Source organism: Vulpes vulpes, chromosome 4, assembly GCF_048418805.1.
Source record: "Vulpes vulpes isolate BD-2025 chromosome 4, VulVul3, whole genome shotgun sequence".
NCBI lineage: Eukaryota > Metazoa > Chordata > Mammalia > Carnivora > Canidae > Vulpes > Vulpes vulpes.
In genome coordinates this window covers 106,696,070-106,722,753 of record NC_132783.1, presented here as the reverse complement: position 1 = coordinate 106,722,753, position 26,684 = coordinate 106,696,070, and the positions used below count along the sequence as shown (strand labels likewise).

Sequence of the window (26,684 nt, the reverse complement as noted above, 5' to 3'; positions counted from 1 at the left end):
GAGCAACAAGGGAGGGGAGCCACTGCAGTTTCTTGACCTGGCAGCTACAGGGTCTGGCAAATACAGGGTCATAGTCTTTTCCATCATAGTTTGCATCAAAAAACTTCTTGAAGCCACTGAACAAATTCAAAATTGTCCTGAAAGTTTCCTTTTACTAATTTGTCCACAGGAATTATTTTGTCAACACCAATTCTCTTAAAACCTGCTTGTAGTATTTTGAAATTCTGGATGTATTCATGCTCTAGTTTAGCCTAGAATTTCACTTTCTTCAAGGCAATGGAGCCAGGGAACAGCATGTCCATAAACTGACAATAGGCAGCCCCTGAGCACAACTGTTCGATCTTTGTCAGATTCAGCTGCAGAGACTGATTGATCCAGGCCAGCATGTCATGTTGACTTAGGTTATCACTGGTGACAGACATTGAGTATATGTTCACTGCCATCTTCATCCACTGCCTGTGCCTGGCTTCGGTTCCATCCTTGTCTCATTCAAACTGCCTGACCAGCCATAGATTAGAATTTTAATGGGACTCTTGCTGTATCCCCTGATGGAAGGATTCTCTCTCTGAGAACCATAACCTCTAAACCTGCAGAGCCCAGAGTTGTAGGAGTAAGAAAGACAAATTCCACAAGTGGGTCACTGGGAGTGATGAGAAGCAGGTCATTTCCTACAACCACTCCTTGCTTCCTAGACCTATATAGTTCACTTACTGGGGATACAACATCATATAAGAATTATGATTAAGAACGAATATGGTGTTCTATGCCCTTAAAAGAGCTTCTCATTCATCACCTCATTATTCTGGCAGGCCACATTTTCTCAGTGGTGTAAGAGAGGATAGAACAATGAGTAACACGGTCATGTGCTTATGTGCATCTCCTTTGTTACCAAGTAGGCCCCTTGATCTGATACAATGTTATGTGAAATCCTATGTCTATGAATCAAACAGTACCAACCTTTTGAATAGTAGAGCTAGCTAAAGTCTTATAGGCAGGGAAGTCAATAACATACCCAAAATATGTTCCAGTTCTAGTCAACATTAATCTCTTTTCATTCTCATTGAAGGGGTTCAATATAATCAACTTATGGTAATGATTACCAAATGGCTAATTTGTCTCCTGAAGGAACAGTGCCATATCAAGGCTCAGCATTATTATCTCTGTTGCTGGCAGCTTAGACATAAAGAGCAATAGAGTGAGACTAAGCTAGGTGAGTTAAAGCCCAGGCTGGCACTTATGATAGCCTTCATCCTTGCTACTATGGCTTCTCCCAGAACTAAAGTAGTAATGACAGAAGCTGGTTGACATCTCCTGGCCAAATCATTGTTGTCTACTTAGTTGTTTAGTGTCACTTCTGTATGAATGCTCTCTGGTAAATATTAATATATAGTACAAAAGCTTTCAGACAAGATGAAGTTAGAGACTGAATTTATACTCCCACCTGAAGCAATAATTTTAAAAAAGATAAAATACATGAAACCAAAGTTTCAACACGCTAGACATTAGGCAAAAAATAACAATGTTGCAACAAGTTAAAGAGATCCAGCTGAGAGTCCATATTTAAAGTATGGAAAGAAAGAAACTGTCAACCCAAATTATACATCTAGTGACATTATCTTTTAAAACTGAAGATGAAATAAAGGCTCTTTCAAACATATAACAACTGAGAGAATTAATCAACAGAAGACCTACCCTACAAAAAGTGGTAAAGGAAGTCTTTGAGGCAATATTTAAAACCATATGGAAACATGGAACTATACAAAGAAATTAAGAACAGCAGAAATGGTAACTACATGGGTAAGTATTTGTGATGTTTTTTTCTTATTTAAATATCACTAAAACTAGTGACTGAGCAAAACGAGTATCGATATACTGCAGGATTATAACATATGTAAAAGTGTGAAACAATAGCCTAAAGTTGGAAGGAGAAAAATGGAAGGTTTTTATATGATTCACACTATAGATAAGTGGTATACTAATACTTGAATGTAGATTGTGATAAATTAAACATGTGTACTTTAAACCCTAAATCAACCACTTAAATAACAAAAAATTATAGCCAATAAGCCAATAGAAGTGATAAAATGAAGCCCAAAAAAGGTACAATTAATCCAAATGAAAGCATAAAAAGAGGAAAAGAAAGCAAATAAAAGATGGGCATATAGAAGATGAACATCAAGAGGACAAACTTAAACTTAACCGTATCAATAATCACATTAAATGTAAATGGTCTAAACTTGCTAAAAGACAGAGATTGGAGGGGGGAAGTAAGATCCAACTGCATGCTGCTTATAAGAAATAAACTTTAAATATATAAACACAAATAGATTAAAATTAAATGGATGGAAAAAAGATATACTCTGATAACACTAGTCAAAAGAAAGCTGTGTTGAGTATATGAATTTAGGCATCATCTTCAAGCAAATGGACTGTACTAGCTTTTAATAGGATGGAATGGGCCATTTCTGCAGGCCCAGAGGATTCAAGAAAATAAAAAGTTCTAAGTTCCTCAAGTATTTTAACTTAAACATCCCCAGCCCAAGATTCGGTATTCCATTCCCTCCAACCAAGATCTTTACTTTGTATAGCAGAATTGATGGCTATGGGAATTCAAATTCTTTTTTTTAAGATTTTATTTATTTACTTGAGAGATAGAGAGAGCATGAGCAGGGGGGAGAGGCAGGGGGAGAAGCAGACTCTTCACTTAGCAAGGATCCCAAAGTGGGGCTCAATCCCAGGATGTTGGGATCATGACCTGAGCTGAAGGCAGACACTTAGCCATCTGACCACCCAGGTGTCCTGAGAATTCAAATTCTCTATAACTCTGCACTGATGGAGCCTGATTCTGATCCTGATACCCAGTGTTCCCATTTCCTGCCTTTGAGAGATAAGAGTTTCTTTATATCTTACTATTGAGGTTCTTTGACTTTCACGTTTAAATCAGTGATCAGTCATCCACAGCCTTTCATTATGTTTTGGCAGCGCATCCATGGCACTCAGAGATAACAAGTTTCATAGATTTTATGATTACTACTTCCCCTACACCTTTCAAAATACCTAACCTATTGAATCTTCTAGTGTATTCCCTTCTACCAGCATCTGATCTTGGTTCACAACTATTTAGACGTTTGAGTAATTTCACTGACACATGATACCACAGGCTATTTACATTCCACCTACCATCAGGATTGAGGTCCTCATTGCCAGGTGACCAGGAAGTAATCAACTCCAAAATCCCATTATAGAGTCTACTTCTCCTTTAATCTGCTGGATCTAACTGTCTTAAGTCAGGATGCCCAGGAAACAGACTCTAAGATAGATATTTGTATTCAAGTAGTTGCTTAGAGAATGTATTTAAGGTAAAACTGCTATGCAGTTCCAAAAGAGGCCTCAGCTTATCCCATAGAGAACTCTGAAGTTGTATCTCCCAATCAGAAGCAAAAGATAAGCTCTTATGACCTTTATTGGTCAATCTTTGCATATGAGCTATTCCTGAAGATAGGTCATAATCTTGAGCAAAAAGACCCTCCTTTGCTGAAGGTAAGGTAGGTATTCAGCTGTCAGTAAGGTAGACTGTGACAAATTAAACATGTGTAGTATAAACCTTAACTCAACTTATCAAATAACAGCTGAGTGAATTGGGTGCCTTGATGCTAATGGTAGAAGATGCTGTAGAAAAAGAAGTGGATAGATAGGGAATATAAGTAGCACACTATAGAGCTACCACAAAGAAATATGGAGTAAAGAGAAAAAATAATAATTTTGTTTCTATTCTGAGGGATTCGTGAGCTACATAACAAAACAAAACAAAATAAAACAAAAGTACCTCTGCTGCCTCACTTCTTGGGGGGGGGGGGGGACAGGAAGCTGATAATGAGCAAATATTTTTGCCATCTTTTTCCAAAAGAATCTGAAGGAATAGATCCCCTATATTCAACAGCTGTCAAATAGTTATGTAGTTATTATAGATGCACAGTTCTTTTACCTCAAGTTGATAGATGGACATTATCAGTCCATCAGGGATAAAAGGGAAACAAAGAATCTTGCTAATACTCATTTTCAAATCAAACAAAACTATTTCCCAAGTGCTAATTTATTATAGTTGTCAATATGAGCTCAATGCTTCTACTTCATTCTGAAAGGACTCATATGGGAGGATTGGTCTACTCAATACAATAATAATTCTGTTTCAATCATTTTTTTAACATGTAGACAAAAATCTGTCTGTTGGAATTTTTTCAAATAATCATCATGTGAAATAAGTATTCCTGGATCACAACTTCTTTCTGCTTCCATTTAACTCTAGTCCTTTCATACGGAAGCTCTTCTCTTTTAGAGTTAATATGAAACACACCTAACCAAAAGTAAAGAACTGCTCAAAAACCAAATGTATCAGTTTCATTTTCCTAACTAAAAGCAATTTTATTCTAAATTCTATTTCAAATACAAGTCACCAAGAGCTCAGCCCCTATTTAACAAAAGCCACAAGAAACCATCATATATTCCAACTACCCCTCCGAAGTAAGCTTTCACAAAGTACATGCCATGAAACTCATATCATAGGACTACCAAATTTTCAAAGAGCTTCAGAAATGAAATGACACCTGCTTTTATATTCCAAAAAAATCACCACAGAACCCTGATACTTCGGTTACTAAAACCAGGGTAAATAACTGCATAAGTCTGCTCAAGATGCCATAACAAAATACCATGGACTGAGTGGCTTTAACAACAAAACTTTATCACTCACAGTTCTGGAGGCTGAGAAGTCTAAGATCAAGGCTGCCAGGCAATTCAATTCCTAGTGAGGACCTTCTTCCTGGTTTGCAGATAGCTATCTTCTTGCTGTGTCCTCACATGGCATAGAGAGAGCTTTGGTCTCTCTTCTTCTTTTTTATATGGACACCAATTCCACAATGGGGGCCCTACCTTCATGACCGCATCTACACCTAATTACTTCACAAAAGCCCCACCTCCAAATACCAACCCATGGGGGCTTAGAACTTCAACATATAAATTTTGGGGGAACATAATCAGTCTATAGCACTAACACACTGAGAGATTCAAAATTCAATATTTCAAGGCTGTCTTCAGTACATTAAAGAAATGTCTGCCTATACTGGTTACCTTATTATACAAGAACTAAAATTGGTCACAAAAGTATATTTTAACAATTATTTTTAAACATAATTTTAATGATTAACTGCTTAAACACTTATTGTGCTGTGGTCTTAAATTTCATTTTGTACTTTAGCTATTTTATCAGCTAATCTAAACATTTCACATTATACAGAAAGTTCAAGCATTGAGAAACTGGTTAATTTAATTGCCTGGTTATCTAAATATTAAGGCAAGAGATCCTTTAATTCAGTAAGTTCTAAATATATATATACACACTATATCTACCTATAACTATATAGTTAAATAAATATATATGTTAATCTGTCTTGATGCCTCAGCATCTTACAAGGCTTTAAGAAGACTTTAATCAGAAACAGTAATATTATACTATAGGGACACCTGGGTGGCACAGTTGGTGAAGTATATGACTCTTGGTTTTGGCTCAGGTCATGATCTCAGGGTCATGAGATTGAGCCCCGTGTTGGGCTATATGCTTAGCACAGAATCTGCTTACAATTCTTTCTCCTTCTCCCTCTATGCCTCCTTTACTGCACGTTCTCTCTGTCTCACTCTCAAACAAATAAATAAATCTTTAAAAAAAAGAAATAGGACATATATATATGTCATATATATATAGGATATATATATAGGATATATTATATATATAGGATATAATATAGAAATAGGATAATATATAGGATATATATTATCCTATAAATGCAGATGGTCAACATTAGTCTGTCCTGTGCATATCAGAGTAGATTTGTGTATTTTTCATCTTCTAAAAAGGAGATGGGAAATAATTTAGAGTCCTCCATTAAATGTATATAATACATATCAATAAAGAACATGTATAAGTCCAACCAATCAAGTGTTTCAGGGTCACCAAAAGAAATACCTTTATGTTAACCTAGGATAACAGAAGCTTATCACAAATATTTACAATATCAATAGTATAGTCATCTTGGCTTTGGTCCTCCCAAGTACAAAATATTCACTAGGCTTTAGCAATAATAATTGTCCAGACTTGAAAGATATAACAAATTCAAACTTAAAAACCTAAATTATATTTCTTTGCCTAGCATTTATACTTTCCCAAAGTGAGGATTTGATTGATGACATTCAATAAGAAAAGGTTCTCACCTATTTACTCACTTCCGATCCAGAGCTACCTGGAAAGTAACAGATTCCCTTCATATTCATTCCATCTACAGTTGCTATTCCCTGACCCAATCACCTCTGTTAATCTAACAACTGGCTCCATTTTCCTAGCAGAGTATTCTGTAAGTATGGCTGGGACTGAGGTAGAATAGTAAACAGTGTGAATTTTTATGAAGCAGGATTAAGAATAAAATCTAATCAGTCAGGTTTGAATATAATGGAAGTTAATTCACAGGAATCTACTTAACTTGGTTTCCTACATATAAAGCCTTCAAGAACATCTTCCAAAAGGCTCTTCCCTTAACTCCACCAAACAAAACAAGTATGAAGTCTTTCTCTTTATCAGGCTGCAAACCCAGCTTTTATTTAGCATCCAGATTTCTCCCTACATGATTAACTCCTCATCCTAATTTCATTTAAATAACTTATTCCCAGGAATTTATATGACTAATTACTTCTAATTTTTAGGAGCATATATTCATTACTTTCAGCAGTAACTCCACTGAGAGAAATCTTTATATTTCATGTATCCTAGAATCTATTCTGAAATCTCTGGACACTGCACATAAGATTCTTGAGCTGAGTACTTAAATGATGGTCCTTGGATAACTGGACAAAATAGAGAAATTATCAGTCCACATTAATGTCTGATCTCATTTTTTTTCGACCCTGGAATAAGCAGTGGAGTTGCAAGTTTTTCAATTAGATGGGCAGATCAGGGAAATACAAATCAAAACCACCATGAGATACCACCTCACACCAGTGAGAATGGGGAAAATTAACAAGGCAGGAAACAACAAATGTTGGAGAGGATGTGGAAAAAGGGGAACCCTCTTGCACTGTTGGTAGGAATGTGAACTGGTGCAGCCACTCTGGAAAACTGTGTGGAGGTTCCTCAAAGAGTTAAACATAGAACTGCCCTATGACCCAGCAATTGCACTGCTGGAGATTTATACCAAAGATACAGATGCAATGAAATGCCGGGACACCTGCACCCCGATGTTTATAGCAGCAATGTCCACAATAGACAAACTGTGGAAGGAGCCTCAGTGTCCATCGAAAGATGAATGGATAAAGAAGATGTGGTCTATGTATACAATGGAATATTACTCAGCCATTAGAAACAACAAATACCCACCATTTGCTTCGACATGGGTGGAACTGGAGGGTATTATGCTGAGTGAAGTAAGTCAATTGGAGAAGGACAAACATTATATGGACTCATTCCTTTAGGGAATATAAAAAATAGTGAAAGGGAATAAAGGGGAAAGGAGAAAAAATGAGTGGGAAATATCAGAGATGGAGACAGAACATGAGAGACTCCTAACTCTGGGAAATGAGCAAGGGGTGGTAGAAAGGGAGGTGGGCAGGGGGTGGAGGTGACTGGGTAATGGGCACTGAGGGGGGCACCTGATGCAATGAGCATTGGGTAATATGCTATATGTTGGCAAATTGAACACCAATAAAAAATAAATCTAAAAAATAAAAAAATAAAAATTAAAAAAACAATTAGATGGGCAGGTGAAGGTTATACCTTTACTATATCCCCAAAGTATCATCTCTCCAAAAAACATTGGTTAAGAGTTATGTTTGGTTAATATTTTTATTAGTTTGGTTTAACTTAAAATCTTCAAAATAAAGAATATTTTTGCCCAAAGCAACGAAAGTAAAATAGGCAATTAAATCATGGTCATGGCTTAAGAGGTGTTCAACTTCAAATCCTTTACACTTTTTGTAAATTTGCTGTGCTGAGACCTTTTCTTTTTCCCGTTCAACATTCAGGACAAAGCATGTACATGTCTACAGACCTATTTGTCAAGAAATAAGAGGAATGAACGCGAGTCACATTTGAATAACCAGAGTGGACTAGACATGAGAGAATAGATTAGGCATAGACAGTTTCAATTCTCCATTTTAAAATGACTTACTATTGTTGGGAATATTAGAACATCAAAAGGATAAATTCAAAACTCAAATTAGTTCCTGTCCTCCCAGGAGAGACAGCCTGCATGATTCTGATCTGTCTTTCATGTGTCGTTCTCACTCAAACTTACAATTTCAAGGGCTAGAGTGTTATTCTAATATGCAAAGGAGTGTTGGCATTAATGAGAGTTATATTTAGAAATCCTTCTATTGGGAAATAGAATATAATATTAAACTTGTGAATTTCAAGGTCATAACAAGGACATATTGACAAGCTAAAGTTTCAAACTATGTAAATTAGCTACTTAGATAATCACAGACTCTACAAATCAGCTCAAATTAAAAGAGACAAGTTTGTTCCTTCTTTTCACAATTAAGGATTTGTCAGAATAGGGTTATGTTATATTCTGCTAGCAAACTATCGCAAAATATCACTGATTTATAAAAACAAAGTATATTTCTTCCTCATACTACATAGCTGTCCTTTCAGATCTTTTCATTCCTGGTGCCAAGTGATAGAGCAGCAACCATCTCAAAGGTTGCTGGTCACTTTGACAAAAGGAAAAAAAAAAAAGTTGAGACTGTGTTGCACAGCGATTAACCATTTCTGCTTAGAAGTGTCTCTCACATGTCTTACAACTTATTGGCTGAAACAAATCATATGACTGCACCCAACCATAATGGGGAAGGGAAGTAAAATTTTTAACAACAACAAAAGTCCCTGTCCTTAGAAACTTAGACTAGTGAAGGGAGCCACACAGATACAAAATACATAAATAAATAGAGGTGATAACTTCCCATTGTAGTAAGTTATATGGAAGAGATAACCAAAGATGTGGTAGACATGATGAGATACCACCTCACACCTGTCAGAATGGCTAAAATGAACACATGAAACAACAGATGTTGGCAAGGATGTATAGAAAGGGGAACCATTTCACACTGTTGGTGGGAATGCAAACTGGTGCGGCCACTCTGGAAAAAAGTGTGGAGGTTTTTTTTAAACTTAAAAATAGAACTACTCTATGATCCAGCAATTGCACTACTAGGTTATTTACCCAAAGGCAAAAATACAGATTCAAAGGATACATGCACCCTAGTGTTTATAACAGCATCGTCAACAATAGCCAAACTATAGAAAGGGCCCAAGTATCCATCAACTGATGAATGGATAAAGAAAAAGTGATATATATATATATATATATATATATATATATATAGAAGAGTCACCAAAGAGAATGAAATCTTGCCATTTGCAACAATGTGGGTGGAGCTAAAGTATATTATGCTAAGTAAAATAAGTCAGAAAAGGAAATACCATATGATTTCACTCATATGTGAAAGAGGTGTAAGAGACTCCCAACAATGGAGAACAAACTGAGGGTTGATGGAGGAAGGTGGATTGGAGATAGGCTAAAATGGGTGATGGGTATTAAGGAGAACACTTGTTATGATAAGCACTGGGTGAAATATGTAAGTGATGAATCACTCACTTCTACTCCTTAAACCAGTATTACATTCTATGTTAACTCACTAGAATTTAAATTAAAAATTTGGAAAAAAAAAATAAAGAGAAATACAGAGGAAAGAGTCATCAACCCTGCCCCCTCCCCCCCACACACACACAGATGTGGTAGAGGGGAAGGGAGAGAGATGAATAAGAAGGTGCATTTTCTTTTTTTCCCATTTTTTAAGATTATCTTATTTATTTTAGAAAGAGAGAAAATATAATAGGAGAGGAACAAAAAGTGGGGGAGAGAATCCTCAAGCAAACTGCCTATTGAGCACAGAGCCCAACATGATCATGTTGGGCTCACGATCATCATGACCTGAGCTGAAATCAAGAGTCAGCCACTCAACTGACTAAGCTACCCATGTGCCCCAAGAAGGTCCATTTTAGATAATGTGGTTAACTATAAGATAAAGTAAACAGTAAGTACATCTGATATCTTCCCTTTGCTCTTCCAGGTCCACTCTTCCTTTTCCACTCTGCTCTGTGCTTTGAGAGGTTGACATGCAAAAGATGGCAAAGTATGCCACATTGGTATATTAGTTTGAGCTGCAGTCACTTGAAAAATAGCAAATTGAGGGACATTCTCTGAACTCCCCTTATCTGTCTAAAGACAGATCCTTCAAAAAGAACTCCATTGTCATAAATCTCCTCTTCAGGAGTTTTATCAAGCAGGAAAGATTGACCTCTTTTTTGGTGTTGAAATAACAATTTTGGAAAGGAGGACCTGAGACAAGTCCATTGCTGTGGGGACACAGAGAGAGCTGTGATCTGAATAGAAAAGTGTTGGGATAAAAGTGTCTTTGTGATAAGATAAGGAAGGCCAAACTTTAAATACAAATGTTTAGGATGAGCATATAATTGAGTTATTAGATCCTTGGTAGAGAATTGGTCCCTAATTCAAGGCACACAGGATCAGAAGATAGGGATCAAGAAGTGATAGATCAGGGGCTGCAAGCGGGAAGGAAAGAGAGATGTGAGTCTGGATAAGTGAGAATAGAAGGATGCAAAGAAGGGCTGCTCCTTAAGGGTTAGCTACTCAGAAAATCTGTGCTAGGATAAGGCCTTGCCTTCAGAAATTACAGAGTGGTAACCTTAGGTAAACACCCTGCTAGTTTCAGTTCCCTAGAGAAGAAACAGATTCTCAGACAGGAAACCTCATATGACTAGCCTTAGGCAGATAGTAGACTGGGAAGGTGGTTAATTTTATGTGTCAAACTAACTGGGCCTCAGAGCTTAGACATTTGGTCAAATACTATTCTGGGTATGTCTGTAACAGTGTTTCTGAATAAGATTAGAATCTGACGGAATAAAGGCGGTCTAAGTGGGTCCCATCCAATCAGGTGAAGGCCTAAATAAAACAAAAAGGCTGCCCATTTTACAAATAAGAGGGAACTGCTCCTACCTGACTACTTTGAGCTAGGACATAGTTCTTGCTGGCCTTCAAATTCAAAATGAGAGAAGACTGACTTTTTAACACAGGAGGGGAAACTAGAACAACTTTGTCATAAACTATCATACCTCCTCTCTCTAAGGGCCCATTCATCTTTCCTAAAAATCACTGACTCTCCCCTAAGAGGCCCACATCCCCAACCTCCTGTTTGCCAATGAAGATAGTGTGTAAGTCTGAATCCTAAGCCACCTCAGGGAGTTACTCATTTTCCCTTGGGTATTTCCTGTGTATAAATGAAATATATGTGTTAATAAACTTGTTTGTTTTCCTCCTATTAATCTGTCTTTCATTACAGAAATGTCAGCCAAGAACCTAAAAAAGTTGAGAAAAAAAAATATTTTTCTTCCTCTATACATATACAGACTCCATCAATGGGCTTCCTTTCAGTCTGGCCTGCAGTTAGTTTCCACTGCTGAGAAGCATAAGGGTGAAATCAGGGAAAAGAAGAATGAAGTCTTCACTCCTTTTGGGTGGGAAGTGAAGGGTGGCTGGGTGCCATCCCCAGCTATGGTTATGACTCCTGTCATGTGTGTTCTCTCTCTGTCTAGAGTAGTGGCCAAACTGTCCCCAGTTCCTCAAACCTGAAAATGGTAACTCCCTGAAGTTTCTAGTCCCAGGGTACTGTGCTACCCAGTGCTTCCCTAACTGCTATGGACTGAATTGTGTTCACCCAAATTGATATGTCAGGACCCAGTGAGAAGGCAGCCCTGCACAAGTCAGGAAGAGAGCCCTTACCACAACTCATCCATGCTGGCAATCCAACTTAAGACTTCCAGCCACCAACACTGTAAGAAAATAAATTTCTGTTGTCTAAACCACCCCATCTATGGTACTTTGTTATGGCAGCCTGGGCCATACACACTAGGCTATACATTTATAAGAGTCCCTTTATTTTTTTAAAAAAGATTTTATTTATTTTTTCATGGGGCAGAGGGAGAAGCAGGCTCGATGCAGAGAGCCTGACATGGGACTTGATCCTGGGTCTCCAGGACCAGGCCCTGGGCTGAAGGCAGCACTAAACCACTGAGCCACCTGGGCTGCCCTAAGAATCCCTTTATTAAACACTTCTCAAATTACCTACTATGAGTTGCCATCTCCATCCTGCTGAGATCCTCACTAATGCAAAATATGTATCTTTAATTCTCATTTGTTTGTACCTATAATTTCTCATGAACTTGTAATTTATGACAAATTATGATTTAGAAAACTAAAACTATTGTTAAAAGAAGAACTATTCAAGTCAATATACCATTTATATTTTATTTAAGGCACAATGTGGCATAATTATTCAGAGAAAGGGACTGGAGGGTTAGGTAGCTCTGAGGTTTAATCTCAGTCTCTGCATATAGTGGTAGAGTTGCTTGCCAAGTTCCTCACCTGTCAAAGAAGCATCTCCATTTGCTTTATAACCAATGAAGTTATTACAGAGTTGCAGTAACCCCCCAAAGTGAAACAGAGTAAACTTTACATGAATTATTATTATTGTTATTCTCTTACCAGAAATCCTTTTGTGATATTGCTACTTTTGGAAGCTTCTTCAATCCTAAGCATATCCATGGGTGCTCACAACTCTCATAGCCTAAGGGATTTTTATATTAAGAATGGATTAATAAAAAAGAATGGATTAATACCCACTAATAGGCTCTAAAAACAACATGAACTAAGGCCAGGAAACATCCTGCATTTTGTCTACAGAACATTCTCTTTAGAGGGAAAGCTAATCAAAGAATAACTACCTTTAACGAAGTTCTCATATTACATGCAGGATACTTGATATAACTTAATTAATTACTTTTTTATGCTTAGAGGAAGTTGTTTGACAAATTATCTGTCCTGTGCATACATTCTCTCTTTATCCCTTCTCTTTCCAGCTGCCAGAAAATAGATACGATCTATACAGAGAGTTAAAAACTACTAACGATTATTAGCCTCTACCTCAGCAACTAACATGAGACTTAATCACATAAGACCTCACTTAATTTGTCTTTAATAACACAGAATTTTCTATGTTCAGTCAATAGGCATCTTACAGGGCAGTCAAGCCAAGCTCCAACAACTACACATATTATGAACCTTTGCAATAGGAAAAATGATTTCTCAGCAGGCAGATTAAATCATGAAAAGTCTGAAAAGCAACAATTTATGCAACAAGGTTATGCAACAAGAAATTTTAAGCTTTTTAAATACAATGTCCAGAAATAATTTCTAATAAATTGCTACTTATACATGACCTTGAGAGATACCTAATCAACCCAAGATAATATTTTTAAATAAATGAGGTATATGACCTTGATCAAGTTCCTTAACCTATCTAGCTTTTTGGTTCCTCATTAAAATGGGGGAAATGATAGTCAATGGGGCAGGGCTACTGAGAGAATGAAATTAAATTAAAAAGGCAAAATCATTCCTGATGCAGGGGAAAGTACTCAATCTTGTTAGCTATTTTATTATTATAATATCTGATACCCATTCTAGCTCTAGAATATTATAATCTATTACCATTTTAAAAATTTGATTCATCCTACAATAGAAAGGGGTTCTTCCTACTGTAATATGACCATTCTTTTAGTTTAAGACTTTGATGTAAATACCTGTATCCCAAAAAGAATGACAGTTTTCAGTTTTTAAGGTTATCCATGTGAGTTATCAATGAAGATCACTGGCTTATTTAAAAAATTCCATACAGGGGCGGCCCTGGTGGCTCAGCAGTTTAGCACCTGCCTTTGGCCCAGAGTGTTATCCTGGAGAGCAGGGATTGAGTCCCACATCGGGCTCCCTGCATGGAGCCTGCTTCTCCCTCTGCCTGTGTCTCTGCCTCTCCCTCTCTCTCTCTCTCTGTCTCTCATGAATAAATGAAATCTTTAAAAAAAAATTCCATACTAATAAGCAAAAAAGCTTTTCCTGATTTCTTGCTCTTCATAGCCTAGAATAAAACTAGGGTAAATTTTACATTAAGTAGCTTAAAGAGACCGGGAAGTAGGTGATAAATATCCAATCTTAAATATATATTAATTTGCTTCAAGGATTCATTTTAACTACAGAGTTTATTATGTTAAAAAAAAAGCAAAAAATAAACAAATTGAGAAGTTCTTATTCATGTTCATGGTTTCTGAGTTTTCTGATAGGTGTTTCTTTTATAATTCCAAAGTACATTTGTAAAATGGAGAGAATATAATCCCAAATAGTTTACAACATGAGACAATATTTGTAAAGTGCACTCATGCCAGACAGTTGGTTGTCCTTGGTGGATGAACTAGTCAAAAGGAAGGCATGTTCATGAAATCAAACATTTCACAGTCCACTTTCTCCTCCTAATCAGGACCCAAAATGTAAGGAATTAAGCAAATAAAATTCAGGCCCTTTTAAATATCTTTCTGTTTTGTTAATTTTCTTTGGAAAGAAAAGTCTTAAGACAAAAATAACTATTTCTGCTTCATCAATTAATTGCCAGTATATTAGCTTAAGGGTTATCATATAAAAATACAGTTCAAGCAAAGTTGGCATGATGGTCAAGAGATTCTCCTTCTATATTAAAGTCCAAAGCTGGACAAAGTTTGAACTTTCCTATAGGATCAGAACAAAAGAGGATTCAATACTGATTTTTCCCAAAATAAATATTCTGGAGACAAATCCCCAATACCATGCCATGGGCAAATGCCTCATGCCTTACATTCACTCTCACCTGGAGTTAATTACCACAGATTAACAAGTGATTGCTCACCATAGGCTGGGAAATAAAAGGGCCCAATGTAGTGTCCTTAAAAATGCTTTCAAAACTCCTGAACACAGACTGTTAAAATAACTTTCTTGGACCCTTCAAAAGGCAATGTCATAAAAACAAAAATATGTATGTCAAAAAAAATTCTAAATAGATAAATAAAATAGGGGCACACCTATTAAAATGGTTTGCCCACAGCTGCCAGTTTGCAATCTATGACAAAACATTAAAGCCCCTTGGCACTGGTGCATTGAGAAATACATTAAGAATTTCCAAGAAACTCTCTTTTGGGGATCTATGATCCAAGTTGTTGGTTCACAAACTGGCCCCTGTACACTAAGGGCAAGGAGAAACCAGAGAAAGAAGCAGAGCCCTCCAGATTAGAGAGTGGCTTTTGAATAAGCAAGGGAATTTACATATGAGGCTCATCTTGGGTGCTGCCAGAAGAGTAGAGCTGGGCACTCGCCTACCAGAATCTTAAAAGTTTATATAGAGGCCTTCACTAGGTTCAGTCACATACACCACTGATGGCATCAACAACACGTTGCTCTCTCAAGGTCAGGTTCTCAAAAAACAGCTCCAGTGTAGGAAACAGTGTGAGCAGGATGTACATTCCAAAGACGGGAGGGGTTGAAGATGCTCTGATTGCCCAGATGTAGCTTTCAGGTCAACTAGAGGTTACCACCTCTTAATGATCTCCTACAACACGAGCAAAGAGTTAAAACATCTATTCCTATCCATGGATTCTTGTCCAGTGATAACTGTGAAACTAGATAGCCCTATCATGCCAAAACAAGAGATGGGTAACAGGTTTTGTGGAATGCACAGCAGTACACACAGAAATTAAAGCATGCCCTCACTCCAACATTCCATCAAGTCTCTGTGCCTATAGTATACAAAGGGGACACAGCAGGGACAATGCTAATAAAAAAAAATCCTTTTCTTTCTTCTTTTTTTAAGAGTTTATTTATTCATGACAGACACACAGAGAGAGGCAAAGACATAGGCAGAGGGAGAAGCAGGTTCCCTGTAAGAAGCCTGAGGTGGGATTCAGTCCCAGGATCCCAGGATCATACCCTGAACCAAAGGCAGACACTCAACTACTGAACCACCCAGGCGTCCCAAGAAAATCCTTTTCTAACCTCTGTCCTCACCCAACCCCACCTTGTCACCTTTCAAGAAGGAAAGGTAGTGATAAAACAGATAACTGGGTCTACTTTCTTTGCTCAATGCCTCCAACAGACAATACAAATGTAGACAGACACCATACCTTTATCCTGCCTTGTGCTTTTCCTATTTAGCACCCTGCATAAGGTGAGAGTTTCTGAGAATCTCACTGTGTGCATGGTCTTTGCTCAGCTGTCTGTCTAGTAGCACTGCTGTTTTCTCACCCATGTCTGGGCTCAGCAACTCACTGGTGGGCCTTAATTCAGAGCCAAAAGGAAAGGGGTAGTAAAAGAACAGAAAAACTGTCCTAGTGTGTGCACAATCCCATATGATCCTCCATAAGCTAACATAAGTGGGCAACCCTGCAGGCAGATGCGATAAGTTAGTGCAAAGTAGAAATCAAGGTCATAACAGTAATGTGTAAGCACTTCTTAGGTACTACATATTAAATAAGGCACATTCTGAACATCATCTCTAGAATCCTGAAAAAAAAAAAATCTCACAGATCGAAAAAATGAGACAGAATGAATTTACCTGCTTCTGTCAAGAGTTCACCTTTAGTAAATGCCACAACCAGGATTCAAATCCAGATCTTATTCCAGTGCCTGAGTGTTTCTCATAACACTGTATCTCAAAAACAAAAGGTTTGCAGTAAAGAGGAAAGTAATGATGGTTAGAAGAAAGAATTGAAACAACTCTCAGAGAAGAGACGCATACCTCCCTATCTTGAGCTCCAGCCCCCAGCCCATCAAGAAGACTTGAGCTGTTCTCACAGCCTGACCTAGTACCCCTGCATCAGAATCACCTGGGGAGATCATTTAAAATGCAGATTCCTGGGTCCTACTCCAGGTCTAAGGAACCCACATCTCTCAGGTAGGGACTGGCAATGTGCAATTTTACTTGTACTCTCACAGTGACTTTTGACAGTTCTCCAGGTGTACCATTGGAGTTGATGTTTCAGAAAGGGAGCAAGGCAGAGTCTAACAATCTCTACCAGAAACTCATGATGAAAAAAAGCATTCTAAAATAACAACCCAGGAAGGAGCTTCTGCTTATCAGCCTCACGCAATTCTTAATTTTCTTTAGGGGAACAGTTATTATCAACAAACATCTGAAGGAAATCTAGTCCATTTATTTTACTTGTTTTGACATCTGCAGATAATGACAAGCTACAGGGAAAAACAGGTTTAAGGATGGTAGCAATTAGTTAATTTGTCACTGATTATTAAAAAATAACATATGCAGCTCTGTGGTTCTCCGGAGGGGAGAGTTACAAATTACTACGGTTGTTGTCCCACTGCCACGGCTGGTGTTATTGTTGTTTTTAAAGAATTGTAGCCTCCATGTGTTTGTGAAGAGTAATATGGTTTGAGGTCTGTCAGGTTGCCATAGTCACCTCAGTGCCCTTCCACCAGCAAGATGTGATGTGCTGGGAGCGAGAATTATGAAAGAGCCCACATACGTAACTACAACCTGGAAGCAGTTGAGTCGAAACAGACTCTTCCCTTCCCACAATTCCCTGCCTTGCTCATTTTTGATACATTGAACAAAATGCACCTGCTTCCAGCCCACTAGCCCTCTCTCACTTGTGTTCTCTCCAGCACAATCATCTTCCCCAGCTCCCCTGACTCCCTTAGTTCCCCTTCATTGGGCTCTTTTGAACCCTTGGAAACACATTCTCATTCAACCCTTCTGGCAACACTTCCTTTATGTTCTCTTCTAAACCAAAACCTAGATTTTCCCTAATAATGATGATACTGAACTCAAGTGTGCAGAGATCCTGGTGACATCAGCTTTTTTCTTTCCCTTATCACACCCCTACTCCCATCATCCCAATATGTTAGAACTAGACGTAGGTGACTATCAGTCTCAATATTTCTGCTTCCTCTACTGTTTCACTATTTTTCTCAAGGTCTCCTCCCTCCTTTTAACTTCCCCTGTCTAGTTATGCCATCTCGTTCTGATCTCACTGTCTTCTAACCTCTGGAGAAGGTTAGAAACCCCTCACCTTGCCTGTTGGTCCTGTCCTCTCTTATCCCCCTGAGAGATTAAACATGAACTAGACCCCTCACCTGAAGTCTCCCTGAAGTTACTTAATCTACTGCATTCCAAAAGTCTTGCTTCACTTCCATCTTTTGTTGATTTTAGCTCCACTTCCAGGCCCAGATCCAATGTTTCCAGCATTGTGATAACTTTCCTACAACTTGACTGCCATTCTCTCTGCATCCCCAAAGCATGGGGGCAGCAGGATGTAGTGCTTGGTGATGTGGTCTCTGGATTAAACTACACAGGGAAGGTCCTGGCTTTACCATGTACTGCTTCTGTGATTCAGAGCAAGATATTTAACCATTCCAGACCTTAGTTCCCTCATCCACAAAATGATGAAAAATATCACTTATTTCAGAGGGTTGTTATGAAGATGGAAAAAGATAACTGCTGGGTATAATTTAGACCAGTTCAAGTAAAAGAAAAGCCAACTCAGACTGGCATAAAAAAAGTCCAGAAGAAAGGTAGGCTTCAAGCTCGGTTTGACTTAGTGCTTCAATCATAGGATCAAGGATCTAATTTCTTTATCTCTCCCTCTCCTCTTCATTCTAAGGTGTCAGATTTGTCCTAAGCTTTATTTGCCCTTATAGTTATGAGAGGCAATCATTACATCACAGGCTTCCTCATCCAAAACAAAGGAGTGAACAAAATGATGACATCAAAAAGCTCTCCCAGAATAGTGAAGGAGAACTTTTTCAGACATGCTCAAAAAGCCTCTCATGGCCCATTGTCCAGAAATGACTAACAAGCCCATCCTTAATACTGCTCAGAGCAGAGGATTTCCTGAATTGGTTCACGTGAACCAATCTGTTCAAATAGACCAATCACTGTACCATAGGAGAGGGGAATTATAAACCCCAGAAAATATCTTTCTACTCACAAATTACACAGTAAGTACGACCTGGGGGAGAAGAGGAGAATGGATACTGGAGAGATAACCTAACACCCATGAAGGGGAGTCAAGTCCTTAGCTAACAATAGGCAATTAGTAACATTATACTAATATTAGCATTATTATGCCATTTTTACCTTTAGATCATTACTTCTCATTCTTTTTGTATTGTCATTTATTGTTTTCATGATTGCTTCTTTATGCTGTCCTGTCCTTGAGCTTGTAAAATCCTTAAGGCAGTGTGCTTTATTGATTTTTTTTGCCACTAGCATGGCCCACCCCAAATTCTGTACCTGGTAGGGTACATAAAAATATAGCTTCAATAAATGCTGGTTGAATACATGAATAGACTATAAAAATGGTTCTACCCGGTGACAAAGTCTCTCTCTCTGGCAGAAATTAGAGATTACACTATGCTCTTATGCCCTTCAGTACAGAACAATTTAATACACTTTAATAATGTTCTTTCTTATACAAAATAATATTACCAACCCACCATTGATTACACAGGCACAGAGAGTGTCTTTGGTATTTTCTAACTGATCAGTAAAAGTTCATTCTTTACCACAATTATATGCAATTTATCCTTTTTCAAATTTTCCTTCACAATAACTTTTGAAATAAATGATCCCATTTGACCAGACTAGATGCACTGCAAAACATACAAGGAGACACATGATGTTTTTGGTCTGTGTACCCTTACAATGAAAGCTAAAAAATCTTCAAATCAGTATATTTTTTACTAAGACCTATAGTTCTCAAAACCATAAATTATCAGGAAAAACTCCAAAATTACAGTGTGAAGTTATAATATATTTATATAGGAAAAGACTTCCCTGGTAAGATTAACCTTTAAAATGTCCCATTTTCCATAAAATACACTTGAATTTTAAACCAACATAAAGAGAAATAATACCTTACACTGCCTTATTTTTTTTTTTAGTAAATAACATCATTTCCAAACAAGTTTATTTTAATGCTTCTGAAAAGCAGGTAATATTAGCAATTCCATAATAATACAACTAGCAAATGTGTAGCTGTACTTTTTAGATAGATATGGTAAATGACTTTGTATGTGAGACTTTTCTTGATTCCTTGCATTTATTTTAAAGTCTATAGGATTTCAAAATTGAATTACCTGAAAATTATCTTTTTAAAAATATATTATTAAACTTGAAAATGTCTTTGAGAGAAGAAAAGCATGTGAGAGACTATAAAACATACTGGCTGTCTAAAAGTAAAATGAAGGAAAATATGGATTCCTTGTCTTTTAACTGAAAGGCTGTAGCCGTGCAGAACCTTTGCTTCTTGTCTGTAGAGACTATGCAGTGAATTTTAAGAGTGGAATCTGATGAAAGAGTAAAACAAGAAATGTTTAGAGAATATAAATTAGTCAGACCATCTGAACTTCATGAAAAGACAGTAATAAATTTTAAAATCATAATATAGCACATGAGCACAATCCAGTTAACACTACATATATAAAGCTATATCGTACATTTTATATTTAATAATCCACATGCATGACCAGTCACATTTTTATTTCACATGCGTCTTAAAACTGCCACTTTGGTTTATCTCTAGCCACAAGCTTTTCACCACACAAAACAGAGTAAAGCCTCTGAAAATAATGAAACAACATGAAGGATAGATAGTTAACGCAGTGGACAGTAGTATATCCCCATAGAATTTGATGCCTGATCCAACTCCATGAAGTAGATATTGTTACCTGAGGCCAAGATGTTAAATAATTTTTCTCTATGCTTCTGAGTATTGGCAATCAGTCCCAAAGTCCCTGACTGCATTGTAATGTGAGGTTTAACCAATAAATCTCTTTCCCAAAGCAAAATCCAGCAGAGAATGTAGGCACCATTGATCTCACACAGCGGACTAAATAGCCAAAAGGCTGTGCACTGTAAGTTATTCTATTACCTCTGTTGGATCTGGGTGATGAGTCACTCGGGTGAAGCTTTTGATGTTTCCTCAGTAATCAGCCTGCTTGATGGAGCAGCCAAAGTTCATTCAAACCCACCCTTCCGACAGCCTCCACTCTGGCTTCCTTGGCGACCCTAAGTATAGAAACATTTTAGGATGAAACCAAGACAATATAAAGAGCCCTAACCTCAGTAATTGTTTATAAAACAACCTCTTGGAGATGCTCAATATCACAATGAAGAGAAAAATTAAATGCCTTTTTGTCCATAAAATTTAAACAATGTGAATTTTTTAAAAAAAGGAAAATTTCTCACTTGTGGGAGGATAAATTGATGCACTCTTGTTGGATCTAAATTTTAAACATGCATACATTTTGAACCAGTAATTCCATTTCTATAAATATATCTCTAGAAAAGTGTTCAAAGATACATACAGAAGATATTACAGTGTTGAATAAGGAAGTATCTAAATTTATTACAGTAAATCCAGGCAATAGAATCTCTGATGACTATAGAAAGAATTGGGTAAATCTATATACATGAGTATGGAAAATATCCTAATTATATTGTGAAGTGAGGAAAAGCATTTTGGATAATAATATCCATAGTATGATTCCTATTTTGCACATTATGACTCCAGTTTGTGAAAAGAATATATATATATGGGGAGGGGGAAGGATCAAAGGACCTTAACTTTCCCCTTTATCTTCTTATTAAAATTTTTGTACCATGGGAGGAGCAAGAAATTCTCTTCTCCCTTATCTTGCTTGTATGAAAGTAAAAATAGATGATATAAATGTCCACTGTAAAGACCATGTCAGGCACCAGGAACCCATGAAAATTGGTTCTCCTATTCAAACATAAGCATGTATGTGTGCATGAGCACACACACACACACACACACACACACTACCACTACCACCACCACCACTACCATCACCACTTCCGTCTAATGCCTTCTAAATACTAATACCATTTTACATGCCACCAACTTTCCAGGACATCTCCATTATCTCCTAGATATCCTTATTTTAAGGAAGGATTGAAGGAAGGGACAGAGAGAAGAGTTCATTTGGACATTGCTGTTCCCAGATATTTAGCTTAAGTTTTTCAAAAGAGAAAGTCAGAATCTTGTATTTTATTTTCCGTTTCCAAAACAGTGAATAAAAAAAATCTTCCCAGGTACTATCAGTGACATACAGAAATGCTCCATCTTGCAACCTATTTCAATCAATCTTGAAAAAAAGATCGGGATGGGAACACTCAAATATACCAATACTACTATTGAAAATCACAAGAATGATGAAACCTTGTGTAAAATAATGTTGAAATAACATTCAGGGAATTGTGGGTTCTGACAAGCAGTGAGATTTATGACTCCTTTCCTCCATCCCAAATCAGAGAAACAGTAAAAATACTACCTTCCAGGTGAATGACCTCTAAAAGAAATGATCTCACGTCCTAGCAGTAAAGAAATTTCAAGCAAGCATCCTCCATAGATTTTTATCTATTTATAAATTATATATATATATGTCATAACACTGTATTAATATTATTAGTATATGTAATGTTAATATTTAATTAGCAAATAGAAAAATTGAAATTAAAATGAAGGAAATTTTAAATATATAGAAAATCAAGTTTCTAGGATTTTCTTTCCACACTCACCCAATGAGATATTGTTCCAAAATATTAAATAGTAACTATGACAGTGTCTCATACACAATTATAAAATCTACATCCCTAAAATATTACAACTTAAGTTATTTTTCCAATGAAAGGTTTCAGGACAACCCTTGCTACTGAAATGCCTCCTTTGATGGCTGAGGATATAGAATTAAATTGAGAAGATAGATTATGCTTCTTTCAGTTGGTAGGGAAGGGGAAAGATAGATAATATTTACTGAGTGCCTTCTAGGTATCAAGCACTGCTAACAGTCCTGAAACATAATGTTCCCAAAACTCTGTGTGGTAGATGATCTTACTCGTCCCGTTTTACACATCAGAAACTAAAGATTAAAGGCCCTAGATCAGCCAACTAGAAATTGATAAGATATATTATCAGAATCTAGTTTGGCTCATTCCAAAATCTAAACCTTTAATTGGTCCTATTTACTGCTTAGAAAAGGAAAATATTAGAAGTCAAAAATGTATAACTGTAGTTATAGAATGTGAAATCATAAAACATTACATAGTCAAAAAGATGAGAAGCAATCTGAGAGTTAGGTCTTTTCTTCCTATTGTCTCTGAGCTTATCACTCTACTGCTACACAGAAAGATTTTCTGTACCTGGAGATGAAACTGGACCCCACTATATTTATCACCAGGCACGTTAAACTCTAAGAACTTCAGTAAGAAAGGTTTATGAGGGGATCCCTGGGTGGCGCAGCGGTTTGGCGCCTGCCCTTGGCCCAGGGCGCGATCCTGGAGACCCGGGATCGAATCCCACATCGGGCTCCCGGTGCATGGAGCCTGCTTCTCCCTCTGCCTGTGTCTCTGCCTCTCTCTCTCTCTCTCTGTGACTATCAGAAGTAAATAAAAATCAAAAAAAAAAAAGAAAGGTTTATGAGAAAATTTTTCCACACACTTTCGAGTTGTCTCCTTATAGCCTCATATTACTTCTTTCAAATTAAAAGCAAAACACCACATATTTTTTTAAAAACTTTAAATAATGCATACAGAATATGTGACAAATCCTTCTTCAAAGAAAGGTGGTCTGTGGCAGTAGTCTCAAAGGGAGAGAAATTTGGCTCTCAGCAAACATTTGGCAATGTCTGGAGACAGTTTTAGTTACACTAATGAGAGTGGGCATACTATGGGCATCTAGTGGGTAAGGGCCAGGATTCTGTTAAACAACGTAGGGACGCCTGGGTGGCTCAGAGGTTGAGCATCTGCCTTTGGCTCAGGCTGTGATCCCGGAGACCTGGGATCGAGTCCCACATTGGGCTCCCTGCATGGAGCCTGCTTCTTCCTCTGCATATGTCTCTGCCTCTCTCTCTGTGTGTGTCTCTCATAAATAAATAAAATCTTTAAAAAAATAAGCAACCGGGACAACATGGACTACATGTGGGAGGAGGAGGACGAGGAGGAAGATTTGGACTACTACTTGGGGGACATGGAGGAGGACCTGAGAGGGGAGGATGAGGAGGACGAGGAGGAAGTACTGGAGGAGGACGAGGAAGAGGAGCTACCACTGCCCCCGCCTCCAGCCCCGCGGAGGTGCTTCACCCGCCCCCAGTGCCGAAGGAGCCCTCCCAGGAGAGCTCCCGCGCCAACCTGCAGCTGGCCGACATGGTCCGAGGGATTCGGCAGATGCACCCAACTCCTGGTCGAGGGAGCAAGCAGGGCATTTGTCCAAAACGCCAGGAAGCCCTGAAGCCCTTCTGCAAGGTGGATGAAGAGGCCATCTGTGTGGTGTGCGGAGAATCCAGGAGCCACAAACAGCACCGCGTGGTGCCATCGGAGGAGGCGGTGCAGGAGCACACGGCCAGACTGCAGGGGCACGTGGAACCACCGAGGAAGCACCTAGAGGCCGTGCAGAAGACGAAGGCCGAGGAGGGGAGGCGGCTGGTGGAGCTGAAGAGCCAGATGAAGTCAGAGCTGGCCGCGTGGCCTCGGACTTCCACGGCTGACACGGTTTCTGGCTCAAGCACAGGCGGGGTTGGAGCGGCGCCTCCAGGAGGTGCAGGAAGCGCGCAAGGGCGTGCAGGAGCAGCAGGCCCAGGCCGAGGCGGAGCGGAGCCAGCAGGGGGTGGGGTCTATGGCTGCTCCAGGGCATCCTGGAGACGAGGTCCGGCTGCAGCCTCCGGAGGTCTGGCCCCCTGACCCGTGTCAACCCCATAGCCATGACTTCTTGACAGATGCCATCGTGAGGAAAATGAGCCCTGTGTTCTGTCAGGCTGCCCAAGGGGACCTGACGCTGGACCTGGCAGCCTCACCCAGCCCTGATGCTGCCCCCTGCCCGCCGGGGCTCGCCTGGCAGAGCGGCGGCAGGAGGTTCCTGACCATCCCAAACGCTTCTCAGCCGACCGCTGTGTCCTGGGGGCCCGGGGCTTCCGTTCTGGCTGCGCCCCTGGGAGGCAGAGGTGGGCGGGCGGCAGGGCTGGCGGTGGGCGCTGCCCGAGAATCGACCCATCAGAAGGAGCAGGTGGGCTCTGGGGGTCCTCCGTGGGCAGTGGGGACGCCAGCTCCTCGCGCCATCACCATCGCCACCGCCGCCTCCACCTACCCCAACAGCCCCTGCTCCAGAGGCAAGTGTGATGTGTGGGCACCGACGGCAAACGCTACGAGGCACAGAGCTCGACGGAGCAGACACTGCCGATCCCAAGTGAGAAACCACGGCGCTCGGGCGCACACCCGGACTATGAGGCTGGGCGCCTGGGCTTCTGCAATGCGGAGACTTTAGCCCACGTGCGTACCTTCTCAGCTGCCTTCCTGGGCAAGCCTGTCTTCCCTTTCTTTCGGGTGCTCTCCAAGGGCACCCCCATCAAGCTCTGCCTTGATTAGCCTCCCACCCGCAGGGGCCCCTCTGATTAGCACTTGGGGGGTAGGTGGTGGTGGAGGGTGGCCCATAAGTTTGGGGGCTCAAAGGCTCCTTCCAATTTTTGTTGCTTCCTGCTCCTTTGACCCAGGCCCGCTTCTCCCTCTAGGAGCCTAAAGAACCCTCCCGGCCTGCAGCTTGGCCTTCTCTCACCTGCAATGTCTGTCCAACAGGTCTGCATGGGTCCCTGATGAGAACAGCTGCTTGGTTTTCCTTCCCTCTGTCCACCCAGGGGTCTGAGTTTTGAGTAGGGGATGAAGGGAGATTTAACTCCATTACTTAACTTCCCTTTCCCTGCTCTTCAACCTTAGTTCCCAGGCTGGGGCACTTGGGCATGATTCAGGTCTGTCCCCATTCCAATTCCATTTTCTGATGCAAATTTTAGCTAAGGGATTTGGAAGCTTTTTGGGGGGAGGCAGGTTGGGCAAAAGGGTAGAGCTGGGTAATAAATGTCTACTCTAGGGGAAGTAGGAGGGATTCAAAACTCCTTCCATCCCCAATTTCTACCTCCATAGACTGGCCAGATTTTAGCTTGAGATCTAGATTGGCTGACATGATTGAAACTAGATACCATTGTACTACCCAATAAATTATTTTCTCCCCCTTCCTTTTTTCCAGCACTCAAACTAGGAATAAAGCTCACCCCACCCAACTCCTTTAGGTCTTATTCACTGCCAGGCTCCTTTCCCCTTTGTTCAGTGGAGTTCCTTGTGTCAATTTTCAGCCTCATGTCTTTAGTTCTCTCTATTTGGTGAGCCTTGACCAGGAGCCTGGGGACAGGGGTTTGGATCCTCAGAAGAGCCTTGGGTATAATATATTTTTCTAGTAACCCCTTGCCTTCTGTCACTTGTCAGCTTTTGTCCTCTAATGGTGATGGCAGAGGTCAATTTATTATGTTCCTGGGGAAAAGGGAAGAGGGGTTGTGCTGTGGAAATAAAAAGTTCATTTGCTTAAAAAAAAAAAAAACCTAAAGTCCACAAGACAGTCCCCTATAACAAAAATAATTATCTTTCCCAAAATGTCTGTAGTGCCAAGTTTGAAGAACTTTGCTCTGGGGAATAATCATTGATATGTCAAAGATGACTATCTAGAGTGTTCATCACTGCACTGTCCGCTTGTGACTGTTTAATAATATGAAACTCATAACTCATTCATGGGAACAATGTAACCATTAAAAATGATGTTGGAGAAGAATATTTAAAACCATAAAGAAATATTC

The 26,684-nt window shown here is 39.2% G+C and overlaps 1 pseudogene; it reads left to right on the top strand.

Moving 5' to 3' along the window:
- Positions 1-1,748: 1,748 nt before the first annotated feature.
- LOC112928117 (E3 ubiquitin-protein ligase TRIM41-like) lies at positions 1,749-25,431 on the top strand (annotated as a pseudogene).
- The last annotated feature ends 1,253 nt before the right edge of the window (positions 25,432-26,684 follow it).